Below are 17,342 nucleotides of genomic sequence, written 5' to 3' on the forward strand. Positions count from 1 at the left end.
ATTATCTTTTTCCTACTTATCTATTGGTCTCATTCGCTTTTCCCTGTCTACCTTGACTTTCGTCTGTCCTCTCTTCACAGCTCCTCGGCTCCATTTGTTAACTTCCTCACTCTGGCAACATGCTTTGTCTCCTTTGACTGGAGTCTTCGGACTTCTTGTCAACTTTTCTTTCTACATCATCTCTTTCTTCCTTAGATTTTTCCTCCCTTTTCTTTTTCTTTTCTTTTTTTTCTTTTGTTTTCTCCTATACCCTTTGAGCTTTTTTAGTATACCAATTTTAACTACTTTTTTCTTCTTCTTTTTTTTACCCTTCACTCTCTCATTATTCATCTTCTCTATCTGCTTTTATTATATAATGTTCTACTTGTTGGTTGAAATTTTATGCTTGTTCTATTTTTAACGTTATCATTTTTAGATTGCTCATGGTGTTATTCAATATCTCTTCAGTTTTACTATCACTGACAATGATCGTATAATATCTTAGAACGTGAAAGGTTTGTGTAATTCTGTCAAGAAACAAAGGGTGCTTACTCCTTTATCTAGATTGCATTGTAACATTGTTGTGTTTCAAGAGACTCACCTTAATTATGCAGATATTAGTTCTCTAAAAAAACAATAGGTAGGATCTGTGTATTGTTCTCCAGCTAAAGACAGAAAAAATGGAGTGGTTACATTATTTCACAAGTCCCTCTCTATTCCTGTTGAAAAGGAGGAAAGGGATGCAGATGGCTTCTTTTGCAGATTACCATAAATGGTACCCTATCTCGCTTCTTAGCATTTATGGTCCCACTAGTTTAGACACACAGTTTTGGCAGTGTATATCCCATACCCTTCACTCCAGCCCTGACTCTAATCTTCTGGTGAGTGAGGATTGCAATCAGGTCTTAGATCCCTTTATTGACAGAAAATCCAATGCAAAATACGTTCCTAATAAAATGCATAAAACCTTTACTAATACTATTCACCCGAGGGTTGGTAGATGCTTGGAGAATATATAATCCGGACAACCTGGAATTTACTTTTTACTTCCCCACTCATAATTCTACATTCAGAATTGATTATATTTTTTTGAGTCCTCATCTCATTCCTAACCTAACCCACGCTGAAATTGGCTCTATTTTTATTTCTGACCATGCTCCTGTTTTTATTAATGTAAATCTCTTTGGAGCCCTGCAAATCTCGTAGATGGAGCTTTAACAATTACTTACTCAAAGACCCCATATTTATTGGGCACTTCAAAGACTTTTTGTCCGAAGTTTTTATCATCAATACTAGTCCTGACATCCGTTTTCACACCATTTGGGATGATTTCAAAGAGACAGCCAGATGTTTTATCATTAATTATGTTGCCATCAAAAAGAAACAACTTCTCCATGAATCAGCTTCTCTACTATCCTCCATTAAACAGCTTGAACATACTTATTTCTCATCTACAAAGGATGATACCCTTAAGAAACTTGTCCAAGCCAAACAGAATTTTTACAGGAAATCGACAGAACAGGTTGATGGGATGTTGCTTAAAATTTATTCTAAATTTTATGGGGGCCGTAATAGGGCTGGTAAATTACTTGAAAACTACTTGAAGGTCAAGTAGCAACGCTCCAAAATAATGAATATCACTGATGATAACAGACGTAATCATTTCAAAGATAAGAAGATAGTAAAATGGTTTACGGATTTCTATATGTCCTTATACACTCCTGAATCTTCTCCATCGGATATTGCTTTGGAGTCATTTTTAGGTCTCGCCTAGGCAGCGCATGCGCTGTCTCTCCGAGACTTCAAGTATTCTGTATATCTAGGCAAACTCCACCTTCTTTACCTCCTTGCTTTTAATTAGTTTATTGCCTTTTATTTATTTTATTTATTGTCAGTCCGACCCTCTTCAACGTTTACATGAGCCCACTCGCATCCATCGCGCGCCGACACAACCTCAACATCATCTCCTACGCCGACGACACCCAGTTAATCCTTTCCCTCACCAAAGACCCTAACACCGCCAAAACCGATCTTCACGAAGGCATGAAAGAAGTAGCCGAATGGATGAAACATAGCCGCCTAAAACTCAACTCAGACAAAACGGAGGTGCTCATCCTAGGATCTTCCCCCTCTGCCTGGGACGACTCTTGGTGGCCTTCCGCTCTGGGCACAGCACCCACACCCACAGACCACACACGTAACCATGGCTTCATCCTAGACTCCTCTCTCTCGATGTCCAGACAAGTCAACGCAGTCTCATCCTCCTGCTTCAACGTACTTCGCATTCTCAAAAAGATCTTCCGCTGGATCCCCATCGAGACAAGAAAGACTGTCACCCACGCACTGGTCACGAGTCGACTGGACTATGGTAACACTCTATACACCGGAATCACAGCAAAATTACAGAAAAAACTCCAACGCATCCAAAACGCATCAGCGAGACTCATATTGGACATCCCGCGCCAAGATCACATCACCGGACACCTAAAAGACCTCCACTGGCTTCCCGTCAACAAGAGAATTACGTTCCGTCTTCTCACCCACGCACACAAGGCCCTCTACAATCTAGGACCCGAATGCCTCAACACTCGACTGTCCTTCTACACACCCACCCGCCAACTAAGATCGTCCAATCAAGCCCTCGCCGAAGTCCCGCGCATCCGAAAATCCACCATGGGTGGCAGATCCTTCTCATTCCTGGCTGCCAAGACCTGGAACTCACTCCCCAATCACCTCCGCCTTACTCAAAACCACATCTCCTTCAGAAAAGAACTTAAAACCTGGCTATTCGACAAATATTGAACCCCTTCCCCAAGCGCCTTGAGACCCTCTGGGTGAGTTGGGCGCTATATAAATCCCCGAACTTGAACTTGAACCTTGTCTATTTGCCTTTTTTTCGTTGTAACAGGCTAATGTGCTTTGTAGATCAGCCTCTTTTTTGGGGGGAATGCCTATGCAGCTCCGGCTAAGTACAGTAAACATGCTGCACGTGGAGTGAAGTGTTTTCCTTGGAACTTCTTTTTTTCGTGACTTGCATAATCTGGATTGCCGTGTTTGATGCATCCAGTTTTGCTGTAATTTTTGTTCTTTGCTCTTGTTAGTAGCTTTTTTATTATAGTCGTAATTGTACTTTTTTGTGCTCTTATTGTTAATGTTTTTCTGTTTTTTGTTGCAATGAGTTTTTGCGTATTTTATTGTTAGCTGTTTTTTTTGGAACCTAATATTTTCATCACTTACTGCTCTGTGTGTTATTTTTCTTGCGTTAAGTTCTGTTTCAGTGAATATTTTTAGTTTATGGTGATGGGCTAAATTGGATTTTTTTAACCGGCTGCATGTATTGTGTATGTATGCTTGTAGAGGACAGTGGTGTACGTTACTGCGTCTCCATTTCAAAGCGCAGCTGATAGAGACAAATTAAATTGGTGCACTTCCTAAAATGTTTAATTTACAGATATTTTTATAGAGCTTAATTTGTAACATATGTATTGCTAGTGCGCTTTAGTGCACACTAGCATTAGTGGTGCAGCAGGTACAGTTACACCAAGATGCATTGAGTTTCTGTGTATCCCACTGGTAACTGTTTCTGCATTACTGTTTCAAATGTACGTGTGTTGTGCTCGCTCCTTTTTTTGGGGAACCCAATTTTTAGATCACTTACTGCTCTGTGCGTTTTTTCTTGTTTGTGTTAATTTCTGTTTTGGAGAATATTTTTAGTTTATGGTGACGGGCTAAATTGTTTTTTTTTAACCAGCTGCGTGTATTGTGTACGTATGTGTGTAGAGGACAGTGGTGTACGTTACTGCGTCTCTGTTTTAAAGCGCAGTTGATAGAGACAAATTAAATTGGTGCACTCCCTAAAACATCTCATTTACAGTTTTTTTATAGGGCTTAATTTGTAACACATGTAGGAATGGACAAAAGTTGGGCTTTAAAGGCTAAAACATAGCTGTTTATTGAATTATTTACTATATTTGTGAATACTAGCTTTATTACAGCTGCGTTCATTGGAATTAATTTGTATCTTTAGTGTTGCCGGGGCTCTTATTAAATTGTTCTTTGTATTGTTAGCACCGATCCTATTAACAGCATGGGCATGGTTCACACTTCAGATTTAGGCGTATACATGAGTGGTGCAGCAGGTGCAGTGAGACCAAGACAGAGGACAGTGGGGCCCTTAAACACTGGTTACCTGCATTTTAATAACCTGAACAACAGATAGAGAATAATTAAATGGCTGCTGGTTGCTACCCGCTATGAACTATTTAAAAATCCCGGACGGCAGTAGAGGACACTGGTGCACATTTTGAAAGCAGTGAACCTAAACACTGTTTACATTCATAGCCACGATTCTTTTTTTAACGCTTTGTTCTAGAGTAGTGCTTGTTTTTCCTATATGTTATTACGGGGTTGAAGGCTTGAAAATGTGCACTAGAATGTTGGAAGAGATCCTACTAAGAGCATGGACATGTTTCAGTGTTTATATTTATGCGTATGCATTATTGGTGCAGCACGTGCAGTGACACCAAGACACATACGACAGAGGGGCCTGCCCAACAGTGTTCATATGCATTTTAAAAACCAACACAACGGATACAGATGAATTTAATTGCTGCACTGCTTGGAACATTTAATTAACAGATTCTTTCCAAGGGCTTAATTTGTTACACATCTAATGCTAGTGCACTTATTAATTTGCAGGTTTAAAAAGTATACTTTATTTATTTACTTTATTTATAAAAACAAAACACATTATCGCTTACAATGCCATTAGCTGTAAATAAAGCAAATGCGAGACCTGGTGCATTTTCAGTGCTTGTTTGCATTGCTTCATTGTTGCTTCCTCGTTCTCCTCCCTCTCTTGACTGCTCTTTATTAGAGAAAGAGTTGTCCCTTTCGGAGCTCAAGGCAGCCCTACCTATATTACCTAAAGATAATGCTCCTGTCCCAGATGGGTTTACTGTGGAATTTTATTCCTGTTTTTCACAAAATCTTCTTCCTTACCTTTTTATCTCTCTTTCAGTATTCTATTTCTCACGAGGCTCCCGGTTCCTTTCTCAAAGCCATTTATTTATGTATTTTTAGAGATTTATATAGCGTGAACTAGACTCGAGACATAGGGTATCAGAGAGCTTTACATGAGCACCACTTTCGTTACAGATGAACACATTCATTTCTTTTAGGCACAGGGAGATTAAGGGATTTGCCTAGAATCCCCGGATGTTGAGCGTTGCTGCCAAGACTCAAACCCGATTCCCCAGGTCCGAGGTTGAGCGCTCTAGCCGTTAGGCTACATCCTCTCGCCATGATCTGCTTAATCCCAAAGAAGGATAAGGACTCCTCATCCTGTGCTAATTATCAGCCCATCTCATTAATCAACTAAGATTGCTAAATTTTTGGTAAGGTACTGGCCCTCCGTCTTAATCAGGTCATACCTGATCTGATTGGGCACGAGCAGACTGGGTTTGTCACAGGCTGAATGTTGGGGATAATTCTAGAACTTTTTAAAATATCATTCATCTTGCGTCTAAGAGTTCCTCTTCTGTTGGAGCCATCTCCTTGGACGCGGTGAAGGCTTTTGATCGCATTCACTGGCTTTTTATGATGCATGCACTTAAGTGGCATGGTTTTGGTCCTGTTATTCTATCTTGTATAAATTTGTTATATTCCTCTCCCACCACCTTAGTTTTTGTCAATGGACTTCTGCCTCCCTATTTTACTCTCTAGCAAGGTACTCGTCAAGGTTACCCTCTTTCTCCTTTGTACTTTATTGGGGTGGGAGGTTGGATACATCCAAAATGATGATGCTTCCTGTTGTTAATTTTTTCCTGTCCATGCTACCAGTGAGGCTCCCTGTAAAAAATTTGGAAACTCCCTATGGATTTTGAGTACATTTCTATGGAACAGCTGGAAAGCCCATATCTCTATATCTTCCTTGTCTGCACCTAAGGATAGGGGAGGTGGCAACTTTCCCAATTCTTCTTCGGATGAAACTTCTGCACCGCTATGGTTTAAATTGGAAGAGTCTGCGTTTCATCTCTTTCCATTTTCCCTGTTAGCCAATTTCACGCATTCCCCTTGTTTATTTAAATCCCCAACCATTTCACAATTCATATTGACTTTCAATCAGGTCCTTAAAAAGATCCCTTTCGCCTTTGCAACTATTTTTTGATTCTCCTATATGGCATAATAAATCCATTAAACTTTCCGATCGTACCCTTTTTTGGAAAGCTTGGGCTGTGAAAGGGTTTATCCAGGTTAAACACTTATTACAGGATATGCGGTTTCTATCCTCTCAGGAAGTGCAATCTAAGTATGACTTGCCTGTTATTTCTCCCCTTAAATACGACTCTTTAGGATTGATCCTAACTCAACAGCGTCCCTTCTGTCTGGAGCATCCTCCTCTTCTTCTGACCCACCATTTGATCCATTATTTACTTCCCTCTCAATTCGGGCCTCTCATATATATGAATGTCTTCATTTCTCACTTCCCACTCGTCCCAAGAGTAATATTGAAATGTTATGAGAGTCGAATTTGCAACAAACTCTTCCTATACATACATGGAACTCGATTTAGTCACAAATTCATCATACTCCATGCAATGCTAACACCACTCAAAAACTTTATTATTTCTATCAAAAGTTGTTTCCAACCCCTGTATATATCTCTAAATTCAGTTCTGTCATATCCCCCAACTGTTGGTCCTGTAAAAACACCCCTGGCACATATTTACACTCTTTTTTCCTTTGTCCTAACATTTCTATTTTTTGGAACAAGGTTTGTAAATTTATATCCTCCATCTGCTCCTCTAACTTTCCTTTTGATATATCCTCCATATGTCTGGGTAGTAATTCCATACATTAATTTGGTGCTCATAGGATGGGCACTTTTGTAGATCTGTTACTTGCCATTACATTTCAGGTTATCACTACGAACTGGAAGGATGCTTCTAAAGTCAATGTTTCCGCGTGGTGGAATCTTCTATGTTCCCGTCACAGACTGGACAGGGCATCTGCACTCACCTCTTACCAACTCCTCCGAAAAGAAGCCTTCTGGTCTCCCCTTACCAATTACTTATTCTCTTCTACATTACGTAACAAGGACACTACCTTTGTTTTTCAACCGCCATGAGTATAGTGTGAAACTTCTGTCATAATGTTCATATTTGATTGTTATTATTTTGACATTGGTGATGGTACAATATTCCCTATTGGATATTTATTGGGTAAAAATGTTGACTTTCTACTTTTGCTATTCTTCTTTCTCCATCTATTTTCTCTATCTTTCTCCCTTTCTTTTTTCTTATTTTTTCTTATGAAACCCATAAATGCTAATATGTTATGGTACATATTTCTTTAATTACTTATAATGTAAGGGTACATATTTATTTAATTGTTTATAACTTTGATTATAGTTTTCTATGTCAAAATTCATTATCTTAAGTTTTATCCATTATTTCTACATTTATGATACCTTTTGGTACCTCTTTTGACAGATGTTACATTATTGTACCTTGTTCTTTATTTGATTCAATAAAGCGCTTTAAAAAAAAGAAAAGGTTTGTTTTATATGGCTTTTATGGACTCGTGCGCAGCTTTCGATTGTGTGAGCCACACAAAATTGTAGGCTCTTATGAAGTCGATGGACGTGGACAACTACATCATCCTTTTTATTAGAGAGTTGATAGAGAGACATGGGCTGTAATCAGGTTTGGAAAACAGGTGGAATGCACAAAATTGTTGAAAGTTGAAAAGGGGGTTCGACAGGGGTGTGTTCTCCCCCCTATCTTTTCTCTTTGTATACCAACAAACTTAACAAAGTTTAGACTGCACTATGTTGGGACGTTCCATCTGCAGGTGACTTTTCATTGCCTGCTCTTCTCTACGGAAATGATGCGGTCCTGATGGCCAGAACATCCCTGACATATGTTCGAATTATATGGCTGTACTGAGTTTGTTTGTCAACAAATCGAAAACTTTTGTTATGGCAGCAGGGATATGAAGAAAAAAGCCAATTTCACTCCACCTGGATGGGGGCTCCCTAGAATGTGTAGAGTCTTTCATTTTCTTGGGTCTCGTTTTCGACTCCAAACTTAACTGGTCTGCAATGGTAGAAAACAGAACAAACATGTTGAAAAGAAGCATAGCTGCTCTGTGGAAATTTGCTTCCAACTTGGGTAAAAATCCATGCAGGAAAATGTTAGAAATCTACCTGGCAAAATCTGTAGCCATCGCCACTTATGGCGCTGAAATAAGGGGCAAGGCTCAAATGGGTGCCCTGCAGACAGCGGAGGATAAATTTGTTAAAAAGCTGCTCTCAGCCCCTCCAGCTTACCTGAGCTTGATTGCCCATAAAGAACTTGGCCTTCCTTTCATTACCGACTTGATCAAACTGGCCCGCTCCTTTTATGGTTAAGAATCTGAAAAGGGACTTTGTTATGATAAATCAAGTGATAATAAAATATATAATTAATCTTGACCGAGCCAAGAGTATCCCATCGCTAGCATACGTTAAGCAGTCCCTCACAGATCTGGGCCTAACTTTCCTGTATGCATCACCCTCAAAATGTTTGTCTTGTTCTAAATCCAATTTAAAAGAGGCTTTTGTCAATAAGTGTGAACTAGAAAGATGGCAATGTAATCAAACTAAAGTTACGGTTTTATCTTACCTGCCCCTGCCGAGAGAGGCCACGGGACATGCAGCCAGATTCATCAAGCTAAATTGCACTCGCAAAGGGCCAGATTCTGAGAATCTGGCCCTTTGCAAGTGCAATTTTTGCATTTGGGATTCATCATTCCAAATGCAAAATTCGCTAATTAAGAATTTGCACATTTGCGAGGAATTGCATTTAAGGAATCTCTATTTGAGATTCCTTAAATGCAATTCATGATCCATTTTAAAATTGCGAATTCGCAATTTTTGGCCGCTATTTACCGCGAGGTCAAACCTCGTGGTAAATAGCGAAAACTTTGAAAAATGCTTTTAAAAGCATTTTTCTAAGTTGTATGTTACACACACACATGTCCTTTGGACATGTGTGTGCGCAACACCAATATTGATTGCATTACAGGGGTGCTACAGGGTGTCCTTCAGACACCCCTGGCACCCTTGGAATCGCTTCCTTATTTGCGATTAGCAATTAGCTAATCGCAAATAAGGAATCAGTAGGAATCGCAAATTCAATTGCGATTCCTACATGAATCCCGATTTGCGAGTCCTTAATAGCGATTCCTTAATAATCGCTATTAAGGACTCGCAAATCGGGACCATGATGAATCTGTCCGATGGTTCCTATCTCTCCTTTGTTACAAATAATATGCACCGATATTTATTGACTAGGATGAGACAGATTTTTTTTCCTTTAATGATAGGTTACCCAGCTCAGCTATATTCATGTAATTATTCATCGCTATGTCCTAGTGATGACCGATCCCCACAAACGATGTTGCTTATTTTATTTTTCTGCTCCTAGTCTAAAATGGAAAGGAACAAATTAATCATCCTAATGTTACCCAAACTGAGCCTATCCTCTCATTCCGTAGCCCTTGTCGTTATGAACACGTCGGAAACCCTTTCCGTCTGTGTTATGATTGAAAACTTTTTATATTTAGTTTTGCAGACAAGGAAAAGTTAATCCGAGAGGTGGGTTATTTTATTGGATCAGCTTCAATATGTTTATAACTGCGTATTCACAGAAAATCAGCTGATGTAAGGATTTTTAAAAATTAGCCTTAGCATGCGGTGGGACTCCGAATGAGCTTGCATAGGAGTGGTGCTGATTTAACTTCTCTGTCTTAATAACTTGTTTTTATTATCTTAATCGCTGAAAATGAATTGTTTTTTTTTTTATAGCTTAGTAACGTATGCTTAGCGTTTTTAGTGATGGATATGTCTCAGAATATCAATATTTTAGCAAACAACTAATTGTGATTTTAACATGTGTTTGACTATTTTGCACTGTGATATTTCTCTATACATTTATGCGTTTACCAAATGTGAATAAAGCTGTTTGATGATGAATCCGAATGGGAGGAAAAAATCTAAGTGATGAGAAGGGAACTGTAGGGTGAGGAAGACTTAAAGAACTGAGATAAAAGATGATATAGAAGCAAAGTACAGAGAGATAAGGTTAGAGAACTGAAAGACAAAGTGAAAGACCGAAGACCTGCAGAGTAATGGTGTGAAGAAGAGGCCAGAGAGATTGGATCAGAGCTCAGAGTAATGGGGTGGGAGACAATAAGGAAACTGAGAGGGTGAGAAAAAGAAATAGAACTGTGAGAAAGAGCTGGAAAGAAGGTGAGTATAGAGCGCCAGATTAGAGAAGGAGGGAACTAAGAGATAGAAATGAGAGAGGAGGTCTGCTGAGTGATAGCATGAGAGAGAAGTAGGAAGAGTGATGGTGTGAGAGAGGAAGGATGCAGAACAAGCTTTGGTAAATGGATTAGGTTTCCCCTATGTGATTAATAATAAGTTATTTTTGTTGTAAGTTGTAGCTTGCTTAGTAGTTGTACAATATAAGTTACAGAAAGTCTTTAAAAGTTTTAGGACTTGTTTATGTGCAAAAAGGCAAAATATTGTGTAGTTACTAGTGGTAGAGTGTGGATAGGTAAAAGCAAGATTTTGAAAAATGAATCAGAAAAATAATAGAATCAATTGATCTAATAGCAATATTATGTGTTTAGAGGAGTTCTGACAACTTTTGGGCCCAGTGCCACTGTACCTGCTGCACCATTCAAATTGTGCCCCTAGTGTCTGCAAGATAACTGCATTTGTGATTCCCTGTCTAGTAGTAAAATATAACAAGCATTTGCAATGCAATCGGTCTCGCCTTTGGGACCATATATGTTTTTATCGATGCAGCACATTAGCCTGGGTGCTGAAACATCTACTGTTCTTTAACATGGAGGGAAAGTAAGCACCAAACTGCATGACACGCCAGGTATGGGAACACATGGAGAGAAATATTGCCTTTCAGTGGGAAATGGCATAGTCCAAAGATCTGTTTTTAATATAAAATCAGGGCGTTTGTGGTCATATCACTGAAAATATAAGATAGGAAAACAAATATTATGGTCTACGGGTGCATGTGGAAGACAGTTTCGATGGACTGGAATCTAGAGAATGCTAAAGTGGTTCTGGTATTTTACTGACTGCTGCTAGTCGTTTTCTATCAAGAAAGTTATTTAGAGGCAGTTGCCAGAAAAAATAGAAAGTCCCTCAGCAGAAAGCTATTCTGGTATTTTACTGACCTCTACTGGTCGATTTAAATAGAGGCATTTGAACAGAAAAAAATGTCCGTAAGCAGTAGCAGACAAGTCCTAGGACTTATCTCCAGAGCCCACAAAGTACATACACGTGTAAGTATGAGGTCTTGTATGCTCGACCTAAAAATTAGTTTGAAACATTTTGTATTTTTGTCGTTATTACTTTTTGTAAAAATAATTGTTGCTTATCACTTTTCTTGATTTGTTTCCCCTTTATTACGGCTTTCTTCATTTTAGTTCCTTCCTTCGCATATTATGGTGTGGTGAGAGATGGACCAGATTTTATGCCCAGATTCACTAACATTTTGCATTGTGGTTATGTCACTTTTTGGCACAGGCATGATGCAAAATGTTAGTCAAGATTTACAAAGCCACGCAAGAGTTTATTTGCATCACCTTGCGTGATTGTGTAAGAAAATGTAACGCAACACAGCGCCTTGCACTGTTTCGCATTGCACTGCTGTGTGTTGGCGCTGCATGGATAGAGCATGGGCGTCCCATGCTTTCATCCATGTATTTTGATGCAAACTCTGATTTACTAACAGGAGTAAACCTGGGTTTGCTCCAAAAGGCTTCACCTACCTGAGATAGGCGTAGCTAGAAGACATATAGTCATTAGATTCAGTTGCCTTCTTTGTTCAGGGGATGCTTCCGGAATCTCTACCATTTTGAGCAGACTTTGTATCTGATCTTCATCACAAGTATTTTCTTCCTTGTATAGCTCTGAAAAAAAATCTGCAAATTCCTTTCTTATTTCCTTGTTCTCAGAGACACATCCAGTTTGACACTCTCTATGTATTTTGTTAACGTGATTCCTAGTTCGCTCTGTTCTTGCTTTCCAGGCGAGAATTTTCCCACATCCTTCACCATATTCGTAATTGGAAAGTTTGCTGACCTCCCATCTTTCTTTTACTATTGTTTCCAGATACTCAGACATTTCCAATTTCTTTATTCTTGCTCTTTCTCTTAGTTCTTCACTTTCGTGATGATTCGTGGCCTTTTTTTTAAATTCTCTATTGAGATCCAGTAAGTCCCTTTCGATATTTTGTATAAAGACTCTTTTTTCTCTATTTTTATGAGCCATTATGCTCGTGATATTCCCCCTCATATAGGATTTAAAAGCATCCCACGTTACTTGTTTGGAGGTTCCTTCTTTATTCAGATCAAAAAATTACTGTGTTTCCTCTACTAGTTTACTGCATTTCACAGGTTGCTACTTTCTGTTTTCTCGGTTCAAACAATAGATTTCTGTAGGAAAGTGGGTTTCTGTTGCAGTAAACCCCCCACCACTTTTTGCCAGACTAATGATGCACTTTCACTTGATGTGCCCTGGGTCTCTGTAAATCAGGTTCCCAGGGCCTGTGTTCTTTCCCAAAACAAACCCAATTGGCATCTCTGCCCACAGGTCAGCACCGGGTAAATGGTACCACATGTACCCAGGGCACTGTTGCCAGGGAAGACCTCTAAGGGCTGCAGAACGTATTGTGCCACCCTTAGAGGCCCTGTACCTTTACATACACACTGCCTTTTCAGCCTGCATGCCTTGGTGCAGAACAAAGTGAAGAGTCGACATGGCACACATCCCTGTGTGCCATGCCTACAACCCACTGCCTGGCATAGATCAGTCACCCCTCTAGCTGGGTACACTATACCAGTGACGAGGGTACAGGTGCATGCGCCCTGTACCCCTACAGTGTCTCAGTCCATTCTTAGACATTGTAAGTGCAGTGCTGCTATTAAGAGAATATGGTGCTGGGAGTTTGTCATTAAGAACTCCACAGCACCATAATGGCTGCACTGAAAACTGAGAAGTTTGGTATCAAACTTCTCAGCACATTAAAACCACACTGATGCCAGCATGAGATTTAATGAAAAATGCACTCAGAGGGCATCTTAGAGATGCCCCCTGAAAAACAACCAGTGTTTGCTAGGTTCCCTGACTGGTACGCACCAGCCTGCCACCATGAGACATGTTTCTGGACCCCTGGGGTGGGAGCCTTCACTCCCTGAGCCCAGAACCAAAACCTTTCCTGGGCAGAGGTGTTCACACCTCCCCAGGCCAGAAAGAGCCATCTGTGTGCTGCCTTTGTAATGCGACACCCAGCCTCTTCTGCTATCAGGAGCAGGCCCCCTTTCTGTCTCCCCTCCTTTTCGGCGGGAAGCCAGGTGGAAAAAATTTGCCAGCCCAGAAAGTGTGCCCACCTCTGCCAAATCCACCCCTCAGGTGGGGAAGGCGAGGTGAAGCCCACTTTTCAGTGCCCGTCATCTTGCAGATGGCAGGCACTCCCCAATCGGGATTAGGGATTGTGCTCGCTCCCCCATGTAGGCTGAGTACACCAAGGGTGTAGTAACACTAAGTTCAGTTTCCATTGGCTACCGACCTCAACACCCCTAATACACCCCCTAAATACAGTATTTAGGGGGCAGCCCTAAACCAAGAAAGCAGATTTCTGCAACTTAAAAAGGGCAAAAGAAGACAGCCAGCAGAGGCGACTGCAGAGAACAACTGACTTGGCCCCAGTCCTACCGGCCCGTATGCAGTTTCCTGAGGTCCTGCGCCAAAAATGGTCTTGTCCTACAGCCAGCAACTTCCAGAACCCCTGGGAGGACTGACTGCTTTCAACAAAGGCCGAATCTCCTGTGAACATCAGCTCTGTTCAGAAGAAACACCAAAGAAGGACTCTGAGCCTGCTGAGGAAAAAGAAACTCGATGCCGGGAACCACCACTGTGTTTGTGTAGCCCACCAGTCCCAGCGAGGTCCCCCAGCGCTCCAGGGTCCGAGTCTACAGTGGGTTGACCCCTCCAGGACTCCCCCCCCCCCCCGTCGCCTGCAGCCTCTGCACGGAGACCCACCCAACCACGAGTGGCCCGGTCAGGTGAAATCCGACCTCAAAAGACACCACTGCATCCAGCCGCCCTGCACCCTGGAGAAGAGATCCTGAGTTGCACCTACATCCCGAGCCCTCCAATTTACCTACACAGCTGTTGGTTCCTCCTGGAAGTCTTCCTGGACCGAGCCTGCAGCTGAAAACCAAAACTGAAAATCCCCATTAAAACCAACAGGGCACCCAACGCCAAACCAGCACCCTGCACCCAGCCGCCACTGCTGTGCTATGGGTGCACTGTTTGTGCTAAACAGGATCCCCTTTTGCCCTGAGCCTAAAACCAGGAGCTTGTCTCCCACAACCTTGTAGCCTGCTCGTCAGCAGCCACCAAGCGGAGGCCCCCTATGCCCCTTTGGAAAACATTGGGCCTCGGCACTCTGCACCCGGCCTCTCTAGTGCCGCTAAAGGGTTTAACAAGACTGCATCCTTGACCCTGGGGGACCCCTGAGACTAACCCTAGAACACCAACTCCCACAACCAAGTACTTACCTTAAAACCGATAACACTACTTTCCTCCATAGGATAACATTGACTGTTTTTCTGTAAAAAGTTTCTAAGTGTGGAGTTGAAATACCTAAAGAAATTCTTTACAATTTATGAACATTTTTGCTTGAGTAAAACCCTTATTGCCTCAAAGCAGGAACAAGTAGGGTCTGAATGTGTATCATTCTTTCAAAACCAAAGCTGCTGTTAGACCCCTTCTCAAAGTCACCATCCATCAATGAGAGGGTTGTCCCTAGAACAGATTCCTTCACAGCCTTTTTACACTCATGTATTCTCACTGCTGCTCCAACCTCCAACCTCATTCCCATCTATTTTTTGTTGATTTTAAACCTGTGCTCTAGGCCTTGTTTGCTATTGTATACCTCCCATATGCTGCCAGCTTTCTTCCCCTGTAATTCATGACCAAAGTTGCTCTGTAAAACGTCTGCTGTTATGGTGTCAGTGCATGGTTGACCTCTGGCTGATGCTTGTGCACTTTCTTCTGTACAAGTGGAGTTTGGGCACTAAAACCAACTAAAATTTAAATAAATTGATAAATCCAGTTTAGGTATGCTCAACCACCCCATACCCAAGCTAAGGGCTGAATTCCATTTGTGTCTGTGCCTGGACTATGTTGCCCGTGTCTAAGCCTTCACATGCTTTGCACCCAGACTTCAATCCTTCCCCGAGTACCTGGGAGTCGGGACCCTCACAGGGCCTGGTTGTCAGTAGTTATGCATCTACTTCAGGCACCCTCACACTGTCTAGTCGGTACAGCAACGGTGATTGTAGCTGTACTACGCCAAAAGTCAAAAGTCAAAAAGTTGTTAGTTGCAAAAGATAAATAAGCAGCAACTTTGGCTTGTATATAATAGTGAAAAAGCTTCCACTTAAAGCGCTGGTGACACCACGACAATGTAACTGCTCCTGAGTGTCAGAAAGTGGAGGGAAGTGAGCAGTGTCAGCAGCGTCAGCAGCGCACATGATGTGCCTGCTGTCTCAAAACGGGTCTCTATCGTGCTCTGTTTTGTGCCCTGGCACTTTCTTCCTGACTGCAGTGGCAGCAAGCTGCTGTCACTGCAGTCCGGGGAAAAAGATAGAATATCTGTGCTAGGGCACAAAACAGAGCCTAAGAGACCCGTTTCGAGCCCCCCTGAAAAAAATTGCAGGTGTTCCGACCCGGCCCACTTAAAGCCCTGACTACTGCCATTGCTGTTGTATACCTCGAAGCATACAAGGAATTGTATACATTCATTATCTCTTCTCTTTGGACACTATTTAAAGCCTTGAAAAAGTCGTATAACCTACGAAATACATGTCGGCTGTCTTCTAACAACACTTCAGACTTTGTGTCAACACATTCAAGAACATCTGTGTTCCAATTTCTTGCTGTAGTCTTATGGTTACATAATTTACAATTTTGCATGGTGTGATTCTTATTAAAATGACCTGATAATAATGTCTTCTTGACAGTTTTGTGGTTGTGCTCTGTCGTCAATTTTGGAGAAGAAGAAATGCAAATGCGGGTATTCAAACAGAACGACAGCCGTACATAACAGGAACCTGGCGCGGAGAGGGAGAGGGAAAGGGGGGGAGAGGGAGAGGGAAAGGGGGTGAGAGAGAGAGAGAGAGAAAGAGAGGGAGGGAGAGAGAGAGAGAGAGAGAGAGAGAGAGAAAGAGAGGGAGGGAGAGAGAGAGAGAGAGAGAGAATTGCAAACGGGAATGCGAGGGGAGGGGGGGGCAATGGGGGCAAGCAAGCAAGAACAACGGGAGTGCCCAGGGGCCGAGAAGGCATGGACCAGGGGGGGGGGGGGCGGAGGGGAGAAGGCTCAGGAAGAAATAGTGCTCACATTCTAAATAACACATACAGTGCAACACTCGAAGTAAAGAGATCAGTAGCCATGAAAGGATGCAAATGACGACATGGCAGTCATAAGGAGGGACTAACAACCTTATAAACCAATCAGGAGGTAGCATTTAGGAAGAACAAAGACACAAGCCAATGAAAACCCCAGAGCAGCACTTGTGCCCTGGCTCAGGGCTCGAACTGAAAAATACATGGGGAAAAGGACTGAATGGCAACTGAAAGAAGACAAATGTGAGAAAAGATTGAAAATGAAGCAAAAGAAGGAAGGAATTGGAAGATATGTCTGAAGGAGTAATTAAGGAAAGATTAAAAAAGTGGGAGAATGGCAGAATGAGAAAGAAATGAAGAAGGAAGGATAAATTAATGAGAAAAGAACAGAGTGTGTGAAGGATGAGTAGGAGGAAGGAGAAAAGAAAGCAATGGAATGAAAGGCTTGAAACTGCAGCAGTGAGGAGGAAAGTCTGAACCTTGGTGCAGATGGGGGAACCTCTTTAGGTCTGTTTGGAGGGTGTAAAGTAAATGTTCCCTTCTGCCTAGGAGGGGGCATGGAGGGTGCAGGGGGCATCTTTTGTTTTCATGAAATGGAAGAAGTCATTGTAGGGCAGGTAGGAATTGACATGAGGCGTCTCCAAGAGTCATGCAGAAGTGAATGTTACCGTGCAAATGTGCTAGTCTGAATGAGTGAATGAATGCAGGGATTATTGAGTGCAGGTGGGAAAGTATGAGTGCACAGGGTGAATGATTGTGGCAGGGAGTGAAGGGAGTATGGTGAGAGTGTAGAGAATGCATGCAACAATTAATAGGTGTGGTGGAGTGAATGTATAGCTGCGTGGGACTGAATGAGAGCAGACATGAACAAGCAAGT

At 41.7% G+C, this 17,342-nt stretch overlaps 1 protein-coding gene across 1 annotated transcript in view; it reads left to right on the forward strand.

Annotated features, from left to right (window-relative positions):
- Positions 1–17,342, forward strand: part of LOC147725638 (uncharacterized) — a 261,971-nt gene that overhangs the window by 97,612 nt on the left and 147,017 nt on the right. The window lies entirely within an intron of this gene.

This window comes from Lissotriton vulgaris, chromosome 3_2, assembly GCF_964263255.1.
Source record: "Lissotriton vulgaris chromosome 3_2, aLisVul1.2, whole genome shotgun sequence".
Lineage (NCBI taxonomy): Eukaryota > Metazoa > Chordata > Amphibia > Caudata > Salamandridae > Lissotriton > Lissotriton vulgaris.